We start from the raw sequence: 18,629 nt of genomic DNA, 5'->3' as shown, positions 1-18,629 counted from the left end.
TAACCTTGTTTTCTTTCTAAAGAAGACCAATAATAACTTGTAACCAACTCCCATTGATAATAACCCTCTATAGCCCAAGAAAGCAACCAATAACCTACTTGACCTCCCTTAAAGGAAATGGGTGTCATTATTCATTTCCTATGAATAATACATAGTAAGGGCCTAAATAAAATGGAGGTATGGTTAAACAAGCTAGGAATAGCATTTGTGGTCCAGTTTCTAAATGTTGAGAAGTCCCACACTTAATTAGAGTCCTCCATGGGACAGTCTGAAATGTTGGACAATTTGGGATTGAAAGCTTTCCTTGAAAATGTCCTGGGAGCTGTCTTGTTCTGATGAGGAACAGCAATTGAAACACTTGGTGCTGGAACATGAAGGATACATGACCCTCTGACCCTCCCTCATCCCCTCTCCCTCCCTCCCTTAGTACTCAGAAAGGGGAGCCCTCTTCCCCTATCATCTGACCTCAGCCTATCAAGTCTCATCTATACAATCTGTAACTTCTTCCTCTGTAGCCTGGCAAGGCCATCTTGCCAGGGGGAAGTGATCTAAGTTCAGTGGCCAGAGTGCATGTCTGAAGTAGTCCCTATTCTCCACAAGTGGGATCCACAAGGAGACATCTGAGCAGTGGGTCTAGGTCCATCTCATACATGGTCCTTGGGTGATGTTTCAGTCTCTAAGTTGTAGTGTAGCTATCCTGTATTAAGTGGCTAATATCAGCTTATGAGTGATTATATACCATGTGTGTCTTTCTGCATCTGGGTTACCTCACTCAGGATAATCTTTTTCAGTTCCATCCATTTGCTTGCAAATTTCAAGATTTCTTTGTTTTTAATATCTGAATAGTAGTATTCCACTGTGTAAATGTACTAGTTTCTTTATCCATTCTTCAGTTGAGGGACATATGGGTTGTTTCCAGATTCTGGCTATTACAAATAAAGCTGCTATGAATATAGTTGAGCAAATGTCCTTGTATGGCAGAACATCTTTCTGGTATATTCCCAGGAGTGGTATGGCTGGGTCCTGAGAGAGTTATTACCCATATCCTGAGAAAGCACCAGATTGATTTCCAAAGTGGTTGTATAAGTTTGCACTCCAACCAGCAATGAAGGAGTGTTCCCCTTTCTCCACATCCTCGCCAGCATGTTCTGTCACCTGAGTTTTTTATCTTAGTCATTCAGACAGGTATGAGATGGAATCTCAGAGTCATTTTCAGTTGCATTTCCCTGATAACTAGAGATATTGAGCATTTCTTTAAGTGTTTCTCATCCATTCAATATTCCGCTGTTTAGAATTCTCTGTTTAGTTCTATACCCCATTTTTTATTGGATTATTTGGTTTGCTGGTGTTTATTTCTTGAGTTTTTTTTTTATATATTTTGGTTATTAGCCCTTTGTCAGATGCAGGGTTGGTGAAGATCTTTTCCCATCTCTAGGCTATCGTTTTCTTCTGCTGACAGTGTCCTTCGCCATTCTGTAAGTCTTCTTATAGAGTCCTTGACCCCTCTGGCTCCATAAATAGTTCCTCTAACTCTTCCATAAGACTCCCAAGCTCTATCTAATGTTTGGCTGTGAGTCTCTGCTTCTTTTTTCATCAGCTGCTGGGTGAAGCCTCTCAGAGGAATTATGTTATGCTTCTGTCTACAAGCATAGAAGATTAATGTTAACAGTGTCAGGGATTGGTTCTCTTCCATGGGATGGGTCTCAAGTAGGGCCAGTCTATTGTTGGTTATTCCCTAAATTCTGTTGCATCTTTTTCCCTGCACATCTTAGAGATATGACAAATTTTGGGTTGAAGAATTAGTAGGTAGGTTGCTGTCCTTATTCCTCCACTGGAAGTCCTGCCACTTCAGGCTCTATATCCCCCACTGCTAGAAGTCTCAGCTAGGTCACCTGTATCCACCCCCCCATCCCAGGTTTCTGGCACATCCCAAAAATGCCCGCCTCCACCTCTGATTTCCATATTCTCCCCCCCTCTCTCTCTCACACACACACACTCCCTACTCCACTCCTCACTCCTATCTTCTCTCCTACCCATACCTTCATCCACCCACCTCTAATGCCTATTATATTTCCCCTTCTGCGTGAGTTTCAAGCATCCTCCCTTGGGCCCTACTTCTTACTTAATTTCTTTGGGTCTGTGGATTGTAGTGTGGTTATCCTGTACTTTATGACTTGTAAGATCCACTTACAAGTGAATACATACCATGCATGTTGGGGGGGGGTTGAGTTTCCTCACTCAGGTTAATATTTTCTAGAACCAGCCATTTTCCTGCACATTTCATGAGTTCTTTGTTTTTAATAGCTAACCAGTATTCCATTGTGTAAATATACCACAGTTTTTTTTTATCCATTCTTCAGTTATGGGACATCTAGGTTGTTTTCAGTTTCTGCTTATTATGTATAAAGCATCTATAAACATAGTTAAACAAGTATCCTTATGGTATGGTGGGACATATTTTAGAATATGCCCAGGAGTGGTATAACTGTCCATTGAGGTAGAACTATTCCCATTTGTCTAAGAAACCACCAGATTGATTTCCAAAGTGGCTGTAAAAGTTTGCACTTCCACCAAAATTAAAGGAGTGTGTTTCCTTTTCTCCACAACCTCACCACCATGTGCCTGTCACTAGAGTTTAGCTAGGACATACTGTTGGGTGTAAGATGGAATCTCAAAATCATTTCTCGGATGACAAGAACATTAGACATGTCTTTAAATGCTTTGTAGCCACTCAAGATTCTCTGTTAAGAATTCTGTTTAGCTCTGTAACCCATTTTAAAATTGGATTATTTGGTTTGTTGGTATCTAATTTCTTGAGTTCTTTATATATTTTGGATATTAATCCTCTGGTGAATGTGAAGATCTTATCCCATTCTTTTGGCTGCCATTTTGTCCTATTGGCAGTATCCTTTGCCTTACAGAATGTTTTCAGTTTTATGAGGTCCCATTTATTAATTGCTTATCTAAGTGCCTGAGATGTCGGTGTTCTGTTCAAGAAGTTGTTCCCTGGGCCAATGAGTTCAAGGCTCTTGCCCACTTTCTCATCTATTAGGCTTAGTGTATCAGGTTTTATGTTGAAGTCTTTGATCCATTTGGATAAGAGTTTTATGTAGGGTGATAAATATGCATCTATTTGCAATCTTCTACATACAGAATTCCAGGTAAGCCAGCACAATTTGTTGAAGATGCTTTTTTTTCTCCATTGTACAATTTTCACTTCTTTGGCAAAAATCAAGTGTCTGCAGGTGTGTGGGTTTATTTCTGGGTCTTATTCAATTCCATTGATCAACCTTTCTGTTTCTATGCAATATCATGCACTTTTTATTACTATTGCTCTGTAGTACAGCTTGAAAACAGGGGTGGTGCTACTTCTAGAGGTTCTTTTATTGTGTGGGATTATTTTAGTTATTCTGGCCATGTGAATTTGAGAATTGTTCTTTCAAAGTTTGTAAAGAATTATGTTGGTGTTTTTATTGGAATTGCATTGAATTTGTAGATGGTTTTTGGTAAGATGAGCTATTGACATTCTTTAACTACTGCACATCACGTCAGAGAGGCTTCTCAGCCACATGTTCTTCCACATTCACACATACATACCCCGTAATACAGACTAGCCTGCACAAGCCATTCTTCTTGCCTGCTAGCTGCATATTGTGTAATAAACAGGTTTGTATCAGGCTCTTAGGAGTGACAGAATCAAAATCAAGGTTGTGCAGCTTAAACAAGAGGGATTTTTTTTGTCTTATCATCCTGAAAGCTAGCAGTCCACAATCAAGGAGTGCACATAGCTAGTTTCTCTTTCACTTTCCTTGCCTGGTAGATGCCCTATCCATGTTGATTTGTCACATTAGACTAAAACTCTCTCTAGTTGTGGGTTACAACCCCAAAAAGATAATGAGAAAACACAGGTGTTTGCATTATTATTCATATCAATGGCAAAATTACACTTATGAAATGTCAACAATGATAATTTTATGGTTGGGGTCATCACAACATGAGGAACAGTATTAAAATGTCACAGCATCAGGAAGGTTGAAAGCCATGTCTCTAAAGGCATTGCTTTAACATAATGACCTCTTAAATGTCTTGTTTCCAAACACAGTGATGTTCTGAGGTACCAGGTATGAGGATCTAAACATATAACTAAGTCATTACCGCAGGGAAGCAAATTTTACATAACAAAACCTTATCTGACTGGAAACTTGGGGTGGTTATGGCTAAACAAAATGGCTTCTCACCAAGACTGCACCTCAACCAGAACTTCTTTTTGATCTTGGACAAAGGTGTGATGTACTGAGTTTATCAGTAGTTTCCTGCTCAATATGCCAGGTGAGGTTGACAGCTAAAAGTGAAATACCTCCCCACTACTCTCCCTGGCCTCCTGCCCTCACAGTGTCAGTGTCCATTTTTGTCTTTCTTCTGTAGATACTACACTTTTCTTTGGAGCCATGCCTGTAGAGCAACATGGAAAAGCCAGTGTCTCCATCATGAGTGTCCAACTAACCAAAACCAATTGGTTTCCATCTTGCTCTGGATTCCTAGATCAAAGTGCTTTTGCCCAGCTGGCCACCTTGAGATAATCCCATCCCAGTCACATCCTTACATCTTATGGTGCTTTTTTTTCTTAGACATGCTTGGTAATATTCACTCCAAAATCTCACACATAATCAGCACAAGGAATTTACAGGCAAAATGCTGCTCCTCATGTCAGAACCCTCAGGCTTCATAGGAAATTCTATCAAATCTTTGGGTATTGGGCTACTACTTCAGAATGCTTACAATTGCCTCTAGACTAATTTTTATTGTTTGTTTGGCTCCTTATCCTCACCTACAATTATAGTTATGATGCTTTCTGAGAAGTTCATTTCACACAACTGCATTTTTCTCTTTTCATTTGGTGGGAAAGGAGGAAATAATTAGAAATCTACACCTAGCTCTCTTCCTTTGGGCCATAATCATAGGCTCTGATCCTGTTATACCTCTTTATGAGCTGGTAAACAATTCCTTAATCCTCTTGTGACTGCACACGATACGGCTTATCTCCACAAATAAAGAAATCCTGTAGGTCCCCAAACAAGTGAGTCTGCCTTACATTGGAAACATTTCCCATGGTGAGAGAAACAAGAAGTCCCTGCAGGTGTCCAAGAAGTAAACCTATCCATCCCAACAGGTGTTTGCACTGAAAATAAGTCAACAGGCAAGATAGATGCAATATGAGATTTATTCTTGCTCATGGACAATGCCAATCTATAATAATGTTAAATAATATTAGTCATTTCACATATTCCCATAGCCCTTGCCAAAACATTACATGCAGAGCATATCTATGAAAAAAAATGTCTCAGAGGGTGAAAAGTTCTCCTAAGCAATTATTTGACTACAGAAGAGTTTCTGAGTTGACCTTACCATTGCACATCTGTCCCTTATAAATGATTCTTCAGCAGCACTCAAAATGCTCTCTGATCTATAGAAAGCAAAGCCTCAATTTTAAGCATAGACTCTGAATCCTTCAATGAAAACTTATTGATTTAGAACAAAACCCAAATTATCTCAACTCCCTTTCTAAGATGCATCACCAACCCCTTATGACTGACCTTGGTTGAACTTTCTCTGAATCCAGCCTCAGGTCAGGCCCCAGGGTTTATCATCTATAGCTCCTTCTGCCTACATCCCCTCTGCCAAAGCTTTCACCATCAAGGCATCTCAAGTCTCAGAGGGTTTCTCTGACTTTACCCATCAAACCCATTACTCACTAACTCTACATAGATTTTCACACAGCATAGCACCAGCTACAATCTTATGTTGTTACCTGTGTCTGTGCATTGGAATAGAAGTATTTCATCATGATATCAACACTCATGCCATGTCTAGCCCATAGTAAGTATTCATTCATCATTACAAGCTTCCAGTGATATATGGAGGGCATTTGGATGAAAAGTGTTTATGAAGCTCTCATGTCTATGGCATTTACTAAAACAGAATTGCCCTGTGGTTTTGAACCATCTGAATAAGTCCCAATCTCTCTACTTCCTGAACCTCACAAGCTGCTCCTTTTCAAATGTGTTCAGATGAAAATGGCAGTCTAGCTTTTCTGGTCTTTTCTTTCTAAGAATTCACTCTACATCATATTAATAAGTGCAGTGAGATGCTCAAGGCATTTGTACACAGAAATTAGAGCTCACAATTAAGGCATATCTTTAATGACATTTTAGAATTTTAAGTGTTCATCAATATTAACGGTGTCACTGAACATCCAGAACAGTTTGCAGAGATAGTCAAAAAAGAAAAAGTGTACTGTTTCTTCTACTTTCCTCCCAGAACAAACACAATCTCAGAGTCAACTGGGACCAGACACATGCATTCAGAATCTTGATGCTTTAAGCAAATACTTTTATAAGATATTTGACATTTTTAAATGTTTAAATATAATTTGGCAGGTTCCAAAGATTATTAGTTTAAATTTAATTTAAATGTAAATTTTTAAAGTATAGTTGATTTAGATAATTATTTTAACTAATCTAATTTTGTCCAATAGATCGAGGATATTAGCTTTTATATATTCAGCATAAAACATAGAGATGCTCAGGTCTGCGATAATGTTAGAGAGACAACTGTACTGGCTGAGAAACTATGGACCTTGCCACATGGTGGTGGCACAGGCTTTTAATCCCAGCAGTTGGGAGGCAGAGCAGGTTGATCTCTGTGAGTTTATGGCCTCCCTGGTTTACAAAGCAAATCTAAGACAACCAGTGCTACACAGAGAAACCCTGTCTTCAAAAACCAACAAAACAAAACAAAAAACCAAAAATCATTTTTGGAGGAGACAAGAATGCTGCAAGAAGACCAACAGGGTCAACTAACCTAGACCCGTGGGAGCTTACATAGACAGAAGCACCAAACAAGGAACATACATGGACTAGACCAAGGCCTCCTACACATATGTAACCAATGGGCAGTTTGATCTTTACATGGGTCCCCTAGTAAGTTAAGCAGGTGCTCTCTATGTCATGAACTCTTTTGACCACTTTCTATTACTTTGCCCTAACCAGGCTGCATTGTGGTCCTCACAGAGTATGAGCTCAATTCTGATGCCACGTGATGTGAGGGTGGTTTTATTGGGCAAGGGAGCTCCCCTTTCTCTCCTCTTTTTCTGAGGAAAAGGGGAGAGGGGACAGGGGAAAGATGGTGAGAGGGAGAAAACAAGAGGAGAGGAAGGAGGGGGCTATGATGGGAATGTAAAGTGAATATATAATTTAAATATATAATTTAATTTAAAAGGAAATTTTGGGCCTCATGCATCTGATTTCTGATCCTGAGCCAGCTGCCCAACTTCAAGTGGGGTTTTAAAGTTCTCATGACTTTAGGTTCCTTACCTAAAACATTAGGACACATAGTAGGCAAACTTTAGTAAAGACTTTTAAGTTATAGTAAGATAACAAAGCATTCAGCAATCAGAGTCAGTGTAGATCTGTCCTTAATGAGTGTTATCATTTGGCTAATTTCATTGGAAGCTGACAAGTTCTTTGAACAGTAACGACAATAAAAATAAACAAGATAAATATGGAAATTCTAATTTTTAAACTTTTTATGTGATTTAAAATGAAAATGGAACATCAACTTAGTAATAATAGTATATACAGCCTATGACATAAAAATAGTGGGTTTAGAAAATGAACTATACAGGTTCACCAACGATACTGCCTACAATAATCTGTAGGAAATTATTTCTGAGGAAGGACTTCCATGGTGTGTATGTGAAATTATCAGTAAATGATAGTCCCTTATCGAATCTTCATGATTTTAGGTGTATCATATTTCTTGAAGTTACAAAATGTTGAGAAATGTCATTATCCAGATGATTGACAAGTTCCCATAGATTAATTCTATTAAAAGGTGGACAGTGTTATGCCTCTAATTATATAAGCTTTCAAATACAACTCCCAAAGAAAATAAGTAATAGTCTACTCTCTAGTCAAATAAGAGTGTCCATAGTACTGGAACACTCCAGGTCTCTTCAAGACAACTAGTAAATCTGTGAACTGTAGGTGGGATCTTCTCTTTTTTTGCAATCTTGAGTCATCCTCAGGATGGTGGAGTAGCCAGCCAAGCCCAGGATGCTTCCATGTGTCTCTAGAAGCAAGAATCTTCTCCTCTCTCTGGGGAAACATGAACAGATGTTGGTGCTTTGGAGTCTGCAGCACTGATTCAGGTTATCTTGAATCCCACGGTCCAATGCAGTACAGTTGAATAAAATTTTTGTGTAACAAAGCAACCTTGTAAATCAATTCACTTCTTTAAAACGTTGATGGAGAAGATGGTGGCACCCAGAACTTATGGTACCTGAGTAGCAGAAGATCAGAGACTGTGGAACAAGTGAGTGACCTGGTGCTGACTCCAAAAAACCAACATCTGTGTTTTCCAGATGAGAGGTTCCATCCAAGAAGCTAGGGATGTACAGTTGCTGGCCCCCATGGATGGCTCCCAGGTCCAAGAGACACATGGTGCTAGACTCCTGGCACCCAGTGCCTTCCACATGCCTGAACATGACTCTTGGGTTCCAGAAAGGCATAGCTCCAGCACAGCTCAGCATCGAGACACCTGTCCTCACACCTCACCAAGGACAGCTCATGAATACCAGAGACATGGTCATAGCCTCTGGTTTATGGTTCTACCAATCCTGCTGTGAAGAACGCTGGCCAGGAGGAGCATACAGGGTCCCGTTCCAAGATGGTGGCACCTGGTGGGGCACCAGGAGTGCAGTTTGATTATGGAGTAAGCAAGCCACCGTGCTGCTGACCCCAAAACATCAACATCTATTCGTGTTTCCCCCAGAGAGAGGAGAAGATTCTGGCTGCTAGAGACACATGGAAGCATCCTCAGATAGGCTGGCTACTCCTACCATTCTGAGAATGACTCCAGATTCCATAGAAGGAAAGATACAGCCTACAGTTCACAGATTTACTAGTTGTCTTGAAGAGACTTGGAGGACCTTAGGAGCACACAGGCTAGAAACTCACACCCTAATTCCCTAAGACATAACCAGCAGAGAAGAACTGTAGGCTGTTTGAGGAGATCCAGTCCCAACTCCACAACCTAAGGCTCCCCACACATGCCCAAGAAGCCCAGCAGACTCCAGGAATAAGCAGCTAATGCCAGGGATAATAAGATACATAAATGTCAGTGTAAGAACACAATCAACAAAAATCAGGGCAATATGGCAACAGGTTGTAGATATCCTAGCGCAGCTGAAACAGGAAAATGACCTTAAATCTATGCTTATGAAGATGGTAGAGGCCTTTAAAGAGGAAATAAATAAATTCCTCCATGTCTTCAGGATATTCAAACAAACAAATAGAGGCCTTTAAAAAGGAAATGAATGAATAACTTAAAGAAATACAAGAAAATACAATAAAAACAGGTGAAGGAAATGAATAAAACTGCTCAAGACCTGAAAATGGAAATAGAATCAATAATGAAAAAACAAGCCAAGGAAATCCTTTAAAGGGAAAGTTAGAGAAGAAATTAGGAACCATACAGGTAAGCATCACCAACAGAAAACAAGAGATGGAGGAGACAATCTCAGGTGTGGCAGGAACAACTGAGGAAATCAATATATGTTTCAATGAAAATATTAAATTGAAAAAATGCTGATACAAAACAACCAAGAAATTAAGGACACCATGAAATGACAAAAATCTAAAAATAATAGGAATAAAAGAAAAAGATTCTAGACTCAGAGGACCAGAAGATATTTTCAACAAAATCACAGAAGAAAATTTCCCCAACTGAAATAAAGAGATGTCTTTAAACATACAAGGGGCATACAGAACACCAACTAGATTGTACCAGAAAAGAAATTCCTCCCACCATATAATAATCAAAACACTAAATCTACAGAACAAAGAAAAATACTAAAAGCTGTAACATATAAAGGCAGACCTATAAGAATTACACCTGACTTCTTAACAAAAACTATAAAAGTCATTAGGCCCTGGGCTGATGTCTTGCATACTTTTAAGAGACCACATATGTCAACCCAGACTACTATAGTCAGCAAAGCTTTCAATCACTCTAGATGAAGAAATTAAGATATTCCATGACATAATCAATTTTAAACAATATCTATGCACAGACCCAGCCCTACAGATGATACTAGAATGAAAATTCCAATCCAAGGAGAGTAACTAAACCCAAGAAAACACAGGGTATAAATAGGTTCATTACAGCAAAACCAAAATAAGACAACCACACAAAGATATTACCACTAACAAAATCTTAATTTTTTTAAAAACTAAGAACTATTGGTCATTAATATCTCTCAACATCAATGAATTCAACTCTCCAATAAAAACACACAGGCTAACAGAAATGGATGTGTAAACAGGACCCAACATTCTTCTGCATATAAAAATCCTACCTTGGCAACAAAGATAAACATTAACCTCAGAGGAAAGGGCTAGGAAAAGTTTTTCCTAGCAAATGGACCCAAGAAACAAGCAAGAGAAGCTATTCTAATATCTAACAAAATCGATTTTTAAGCAAAGGTAATCAAAAGAAATAGAGAATGGTACTATATACTCATCAAGGAAAAATTCACCAAGATGGATTCTCAATTCTGAATATCTATGTCACAAATGCAGAGACACTGATTTTCATAAAAGAAACATTACTAAACCTTAAATCACATAGTGAACCCCACAGATTGATAGTGGAAGACTTTAACACCCCACTCTCATCAATGGATAAATCAACAAGATAGAAACTAAAGAGAAATAATGAAATTAATTAATGTTATGAATCAAATTGAAATAACAGATATCTAGAGAACATTTCACCCAAATATAAAAGAGTATACCTTCTTCTCAGCACCACATGGACCTTCTCCAATACTGACCATCTACTTGCTTACAAAGAAAGCCTCAACAGACACAAGAAGATTGAAATAACCCTTTATACCTTATCAGACCACCATGGATTAAAACTGGAACTCACAAAAACAGAAACAACAGAAAGCCTACAAACTCATCGAAACTGAACAACTTACTCAGGAATGAAATAAAGAAAAAAAAATTAAAGACGTTTTAGAATTCAATTAAAACGAGGGACTAACATACTCATATTTATGGGACACAATGAAAGTAGCGCCAAGAGCACTAAGTGCTTTCATGAAGAAATTGGAGAGGGAGTGAGTGTATGCAAGTGTGTGAGGCCTCCACATTGCATGGCTGGCCTTCCTGGACGAGAGTCAGAGGCCATAAGGGAACTCCATGGGAAGGGGCATGGCTGGCTACTGTCTGGTCATCCTGCTCACTGGGCTGTGATGCTAAGGGGGTTCCAATGCATTTTGTCACAACTGGGAACACTACACCTTCCTGAGAACTAGGTGAGAAATAGAAGTATTATTTTGTTGAAAGCAGAAGCCAGGACTCTGGAGCACTGTTTGTTGCTTATGGATCTTCTATACCAGAAAGTACAGTAGCTACACAGATGCTTCAGATCTACCATTGTTAGACACTTCGTGCCATCTGTCCTAGTAGTACCTCTTGGAAAAGAGTCACATCAAAGTCACACCAAGAATCTCCCATGGTTTCCCTTACCATCATACCAAAGAATAAAGGCAAAAGAGGCAAAAACAGGTGCAGAGGTAAAATTTGAAATGAATCTGAAAAAAGAGAGTTGGTGTTTAAAAAGGATGGGCAAAATCTACCACACAACAAGGACATATGCTCAACCATGTTCATAGCAGCCTTATTCATAATAGCCAGAAGCTGGAAACAGCCTAAATGTCCCTCAGTTGAAGAATTCTTAAAGAAACTGTGGTACATTTACACCTAAAATTTGTGGACAAATGGATAAAACTAGAAATGATCATACTGAGTGAGTTAACCCAGAAGCAGAAAGACTCACATGGAATATACTCACTTATAATTGGACACTAGCCCAAAAGGCATGTCCCATGAAAGCCTTCACTTACCAGGAGATTGGGATAGATGTGAGGACATCCTATTGGGACCCTAGGTGAGAGAAATGTAGGAGAATGGGGAAATAGAAGGACCCAGAGGGTCCTAGAAAATTACAAGAAGAACATCATGACAGGTGGATCTGGGCCCGGGGGGTTTGCTCAAACTACTGCACCAACCAAAGACAATACAAGCAGTAAACATTGAACCCCTACTCAGATCTAGCCAATGAACAGGACATTCTCCACAGTTGTGTAGAGAGCGGAGACTGCCCTCTATTTGTCCACTTCTTCTTGGTGGGGAGGCCTGGAGGCACTCAAAGAAAGAATAAGCAGGCTACCAAGATGAGACTTGATAGCCTTTGACCATATAGTTGGAGAAGAGGTCCCCTTCAGTCACAGACCTAGGGGATGGGAATAGGGTGAAAGTGGGAGGGAGAGAGCAACAGGAGGATACAAGTGATGGGATAACAATTTAGTTGTAATCTGAATAAATTAATTAAACTATTTCTAAAAGGCGTATGTGAAGGTGATCAAATGCTCGAAAATGGACAGTTGGAAGCAATGTGTTTTGATCGTTACAAGAGTCTGTGCCACATCAGGGGAAAGTTTAAAAAAAAGGTTTCAATAAATACCTCAGACATTATATTAATTATTCTATGAGACTATCATGATAACAAGGATGATGTAATCTAAAAGTACAATGCAGATGAAGCGAAAGTCTGAAGGCATATGGAGAACTTCCAGAACATGTTAAAATCAATTAAACAGACACATTTGGTGGTGGAGATGAAGATGAAATGCAGTTTGATGATATTGAAGATGATAAAGAAGACACTGAAGATCTAAGCTGAACTATGCATGCTACATTCCAAGTTCTCTGAAGATAGTTCTGCACACTTGGGATCCTGACTTTCAGTTGCTAAGTAAACTTCATTTAGCATGGGTATGACTTGTTAATGCAGATTGATGTATTTTTATTCTTAAAAGTATATTTCTTTGAAGACCAAAAAGATTGAGTTATCTTATGTGGCATGTTAATACTTTCTGCTTATGGGTGTAATTGAACTTAGGGTACAGAAATGTGCATGGTTTAGAGACTGCCTTTCCATTTGTAATGCTTCATTTCTGGCACGTGAGTGCTTTGTGTCAGTAGCTCTGCCTGGTGATCATCGTAGGCTGAAGTAAGCCCTTGTCCAGCACATCTGCTTCAGGCCTGTATAGTCTGATAATCTGGATATGCTTTGAGGCTTCTGGTCAGACTTACAGAAAATGAAGTCTGCCTTAACATTTTATACTTTCATGTTCTATACATTCATTTTATCCCTTACATTGTTGCCATCAATACATAGGCATTTCACATTGCAGTGTTAAAGTTTCATGAGTGTCAATGTTGAATTTTAAAAATTAGTCATTGTAGAAATTAAACACAGGAGGTAATCAATTATCTTGACTTTAGAAATATAATCATTGAGAGTTTATATGTGATTTTTACTTTTCTAATGCATACTCAAAATAGAAAATTAAAATAAGAAGAGAAATAAATATGTTCTGATACTTACATAGCATAATTTTCAAAGAAGGCAGTTGTTGCTAGCACATAAAATATTTTCTGCTTTGCAAAGTATGCAGTGTTTTTTAAAAAGTCATTTTCAAAATGCTAGCTACTGTATAGAGGCTTTGAACAGTTTATTTAGTGTGTACAGATTAAAGTTGTACAGGCAAAATCCTCCTTAAACTAAAATTAGGTTAAAAAGAAAGGAGCCCCAGCTTTGCCATAGTTTGAGCGGGACCCCTGGGCCCAAATCTTCATATCCATCCAGGTCCTTCTATCCATCTTTTCCACACTTCTCCACAAGACTCCCTACACTTGCCCAATGTTTGGCTTTGAGTGTCAGCATCTGTTTTCACCCATTGCTGGATGGAGCCTTTCAGACAAATCCACTTGGATTTGAGTTTCATGCAGGGTGATAAATATGGCCTTATTCATAATAGCTAGAACATGGAAACAGTCTAAGTGTCCCTCAGTAGAAGAATGGATAAAGAAACTGTGGTACATTTACACTATGGAATACTACTCAGCTATAAAAAACAAGGAATCCCCGAAATTTGTGGACAAATGGATTGAACTAGAAAGGATCATAATGAGTTAGTTAACCCAGAAGCAGAAAGACTCAAATGGTGTATACTCACTTATATCTGGACACTAGCCTAAAGGGCACATCCCATGAAAGTGGGATAGAAAGAGTATGGGAGAATGGGGAAATAGAAGGATCCAGAGGGTCCTAGAAACCTACAAGAAGAACATTATGATGGGAGGATTTGAGTCCAGGGGTTCTGCTCAAACTATGGCACCAGCCAAGGACAATATGTGCAGTAAACTTCAAACCCTGAACCAGATCTAACTAATGGACTTTCATACAAACTTGGGTACACCATATTTGACAACATCCCCTTGATGGGGAGACCTGGTGACCCTCAGAGGAAGGATAGCAGGCTACCAAGAAGAGACTTGATACCCTATGAGCAAGTACAGGGGGAGGAGGTCCCCCTTAGTCACAGGCATAGGGGAGGGGAGTAAGGGGAAAATGGGAGGGAAGGAAGAACGGGAGGATACAAGGGATAGGACAACCATTGAGATGTAACAAGAATAAATTAATTAAAAAAAAAAAAGAAGGACCTGGATGAGACAGGAGCTCTACAAGAAGACTAACAAAGCCAACTTACTTGCAGAAACTGAAGCACCTAGGCTCCCAACACAGATGTAGCCAATGGGCAGCTCAGTCTTCATGTGGATCCCCTAATAAGTGGAGCAGGAGATTTCTCTAACATGGACTCTTTTGCCTGACTTTGATCCCTTCTCTCCTAGTGGGGCTGGTTCGCCTGGCCAGAGGGAAGAGGATGCATTCAGTCCTGATGTGACTGGAGTGGGTTGGTGGGGTGGGTTCCCCTTTTCTGAGGAGTAGGGGAAGGAGACAGAGAAAGGACGAGACTAGGAGGAGAGGAATAAGGAGGCTACGATCAAGATATAAAGTGAATAAACAAACAAACAAAATTTGAAATATGTTGATGGAAATGCAAGGGGAAGAAATCTCTGTTGTAGACCTAAGATGCTACCTGGTGGCATCCTTAGCCATTTGGTTAGTGAAAGTTGGGTGCTTTCTTATGTTAATACACCCCACAGGGTTTTATCTGTTACTCACAGGATGTTAGGTATGACATAGAGGTGGGCAAGGAGTAGCTATTTAAGGTGTCCAATATAACTTGTAATTAGCCTCAGGATCTGCAAAATTCCAACCGCACTACCATCGCTGAAGTCCTAAACAGTTAATTAGCCTTGCAGAAAGTTCAGTAGAAGGTATGGCTTCTTAATGTCATATATCCTCCCAGAGCCACATGACAATTCATATCCCAATCAATCCTTTGATTAAAAAACAAAATCATGCAACAGTGCAGATAAAAGCATTTAATAAAAGTAAACTAAATGTGTGAAAAGCAGCCCTGCTTTATTGAGAGGAAATAGCCTTCGTTTCAGGGGCCTCCTGGAAGCCCCCCTACCTCTGCTAAACTTCCTTTCATCCAGTATTTTAAATTTTGTGAAAGTTGCTTCCCTGCTTCTTTCATGTAGTATTCCAAATCCTAAGAAGACAACCGTGATGTTTTCCTTTCCTAAGATTGGTGTGTTACCAGGATGAGGAGGTGGAGCCCAAAACAAATTAGTGGGGTCCACCTTCTAGGGGCCCCATGCCTGCTACTGTCTGACTAGCTGCCTAACAAAGGAACAGACACTGGCTGCAAAGGCTATCAGGGAGTCTGGCAGTATTCATACAGAGGCAGGAGGCATGCCCTTGTTTCTTTCTTTACCTTTGCATTACTCTGCAAAACTGGTATAGCCGGATCTATGCCCCGCCCTAAGCAGGCTCCTATATTTAAGGAAGGAGAGAACAGGATTAATTCAGAAACTGTCCACAAACTCCCCTGCAGGTGGCATGCGTTAGGCAGCAGAACTCAACAGCTACCCTAGAAGAGCAATCTAAAGACAGTGAAGTCATCAGTTGTCAACCAACAGGGAGCAAAGATCAAGGTATAGAAGGAACGTCACCTGGAATCCTGTGAGTATTAACAACTATCTTCCTGAGGTCCCAGGCAGGACTCCCTCAAGGAACAGATGGCAAAGTCAGGAAAAGGGCAAGGGCCAGTCACTGTTTCCAGTGCAGAAAAAAATCACTAAATTTTCATGATAAAGGAGAAAGTGTGTTGTGCCTCTAGCCCTAAATTTTTCAAGTTCTGGGTTTTTGGTCTTATTGTTAGATGTAAGAGTGAGGCATAGCTAAAGGATTTGCAGAAATCACCTTGACCAAGAACAGTCAAGAATTTTTTTCCCTGCAGAAAGACACCAAGGTTAAATGCATCTGGCATAAAACAGGGCCAAGATCTCCTCAGTGTACAAAACTAGCACAAATTCTGTTCATGTTCTGTCTGAGGAGACACCATGTACTAGCTGTTCTGGAGTGTGGCCTGACCTGGAAAGCCCAGACAATCTGACTGACTGTCCAAGCTAAACCTTTTCTGCTTTCTCCTGATAAAAGGGTAGCTTTCTTTTTTGCTCTCCTCAGAAGGAACTCGGGTCTTTGCTGCAGACACTTGCATCTGGCCATCTGGGTTCACAGGTCAGTTTGCACAGTTCTTTCCCAAGGATAGTATAAGGACATGTACCTACCAGCCCCTCGGGATGCTGAAGCCTTGAAAGGTTATGACATTGCAGGGACACTGGGACACTGAAGCAATATTTTCCGGAAGTACCTGGATCTTAGACTCTCTAAAAGCATCCTCCTTCACCTCAGAGACAGGTTGACTACTGAAGGCACCCTTTTCTGTTAGAGACACTAAGGCATTTGATTCGTGGAAGTAGGACTTAATTGACTGACAAGATATAGAGTCTTGTGAGTTCTTGGCACCTTCAGAGCTGAACACTGGCCCTCCCTGGACTATAGTAATAAAATTGAAAGGGACCTTCCCTGATCTCCTTGAAATCACTGTACTAGGCCAAAGCAAAGAGGCTTTTGGGTTTTTCACCCTGGCATAGAGCCACACGTAGGAGAATAATGACGTAGTAAGTAGATTAAGAAAGAAGCCTTCTATGGCCTGGTAGGAAGCAGTCACATGGCCACAGGAAGATGACTTGGACCCAGCAATCTGCTGAGTTCCTGGGTCAGAGCCTTTTAACTGGCTGTAGCTACAGAGTATCCATTGGGGTTCTAAAACTCCCAGAGTAGTTGAGGGTGAACACCTCCCCCTCCAAAAGCACAAGAGAGCTGTCTCCGTGCCAGGGTCATTCTCCCACAGAGAATTCACAGGCCAAGCTATGTCTGTAGTAATAAATGCAGGCTGAGCGAGACTAGGCTGGAAGCAAGCTATAACTCAAGGGGGAAAATCCTTTTATGCCTTTAAATGTCAAGAGTAGATACTTGATGCGAGTCTCTTACCATCCAGAGCAGGAAGCAGGCCTCCATTATGTGGCATCGTTGCACTAGCAGTGTTAAGCTGTACAGACATAGTTCTAGGGGCCAAAAGCCAGAAACCAGCTTATTTATAGATTTCAGTAGCAAACTTTACTTAAGTATCACTGTTTTTATATGTCATTGAAATTATGTTTGCTAAGTTAAATGTGCTTACATCCACTATCAGTTTTAGAGTTTATTTTTCTATAAAAATGTGATTTATTTTTGTCTTAGTACATGAACTTGAAAGAAAACTAAAAAAAAAAAAAAGTGCATATATCCTGAAGAGTTTTGGTGTTTTGTTTTGTTTTGTTTTGCCAGTTTACGAAATATAGGGTTTTTATTTAAGCCACAAATAAGAGATTAAGGCACTTCTAGCTCTGGGGTTTTTTTTTTTTAATCAGAGCTTGAAAAGTCCTCCTACAACAAACACTATGAAACTGGGTATGTGCAGCAAACATCTTATTAACCCAAACCTGGGTATGGTGGCAAAGAACACTTCAGGGTCTCCAGCGACCAGGATGCAGCTGTGAGCATAGCAGGCTAAACAGCTACACCACAGGGAACATGGGGGAATGCCAACTGGAGCTACTTTTGTAATGTCTTTAAATTATAATATAGTCACATAATTTCCACCTTCTCTTTCCTCCCTCCAGTCCCTCCCATGTACACTTCCTTGCTCTTTCTTAAATTCATGACCTCTTTTAAAAGAACACTAAAAAAATAACCCCAAACACACATACACAGAGACAGAGAGACAGAGAGAGAGAGAGAGAGAGAGAGAGAGAGAGAGAGAGAGAGAGAGAGAGAGAGAGATTTCTAAATATATAAAAACAATCAGTCTAGTTACTTGTTTAATGTCAGGGTTAACCTCTTATATTGAAAATCCAGTTGGGGATTTTAGTATTCCTTACCAACAAGGGTTTTAATGTCATGAAGCTCTTTCTTTTTTTTAATTATTTTATTTTTGTACATATACATTTATAGTATTATACATATATACAATAGATTACCTCTAGCAAGAAGAACCGTGACATAATCAAAAATTATATAAATGTTACAGTCTTAGTGTTTTGGCTATTTGTATTTGACAGCCTTGAAGAAAACATCTTTCCTATCTTGGTGCATCAAATGAAGCTCTTTCATTTGCAGTGTTTCTTTAAAAAAAT

At 39.7% G+C, this 18,629-nt stretch overlaps 1 protein-coding gene across 2 annotated transcripts in view; it reads left to right on the top strand.

Moving 5' to 3' along the window:
* Positions 1-18,629, top strand: part of SULT1C3 (sulfotransferase family 1C member 3) — a 54,305-nt gene that overhangs the window by 10,658 nt on the left and 25,018 nt on the right. The window contains exon 1 of one of the 2 annotated variants that reach the window (XM_084754683.1): positions 15,973-16,071. The exons of the other annotated variant lie outside the window; for it this stretch is intronic. The gene's annotated coding sequence lies outside the window, so the exon portion shown is untranslated. Of the gene's footprint in view, positions 1-15,972; positions 16,072-18,629 lie in introns of those variants that run through there. 2 annotated transcript variants of the gene reach the window in all.

The sequence above is a fragment of the Acomys minous genome (assembly GCF_964271855.1).
Source record: "Acomys minous genome assembly, chromosome: 13".
NCBI lineage: Eukaryota > Metazoa > Chordata > Mammalia > Rodentia > Muridae > Acomys > Acomys minous.
This window is presented reverse-complemented; position numbering and strand designations above follow the sequence as displayed.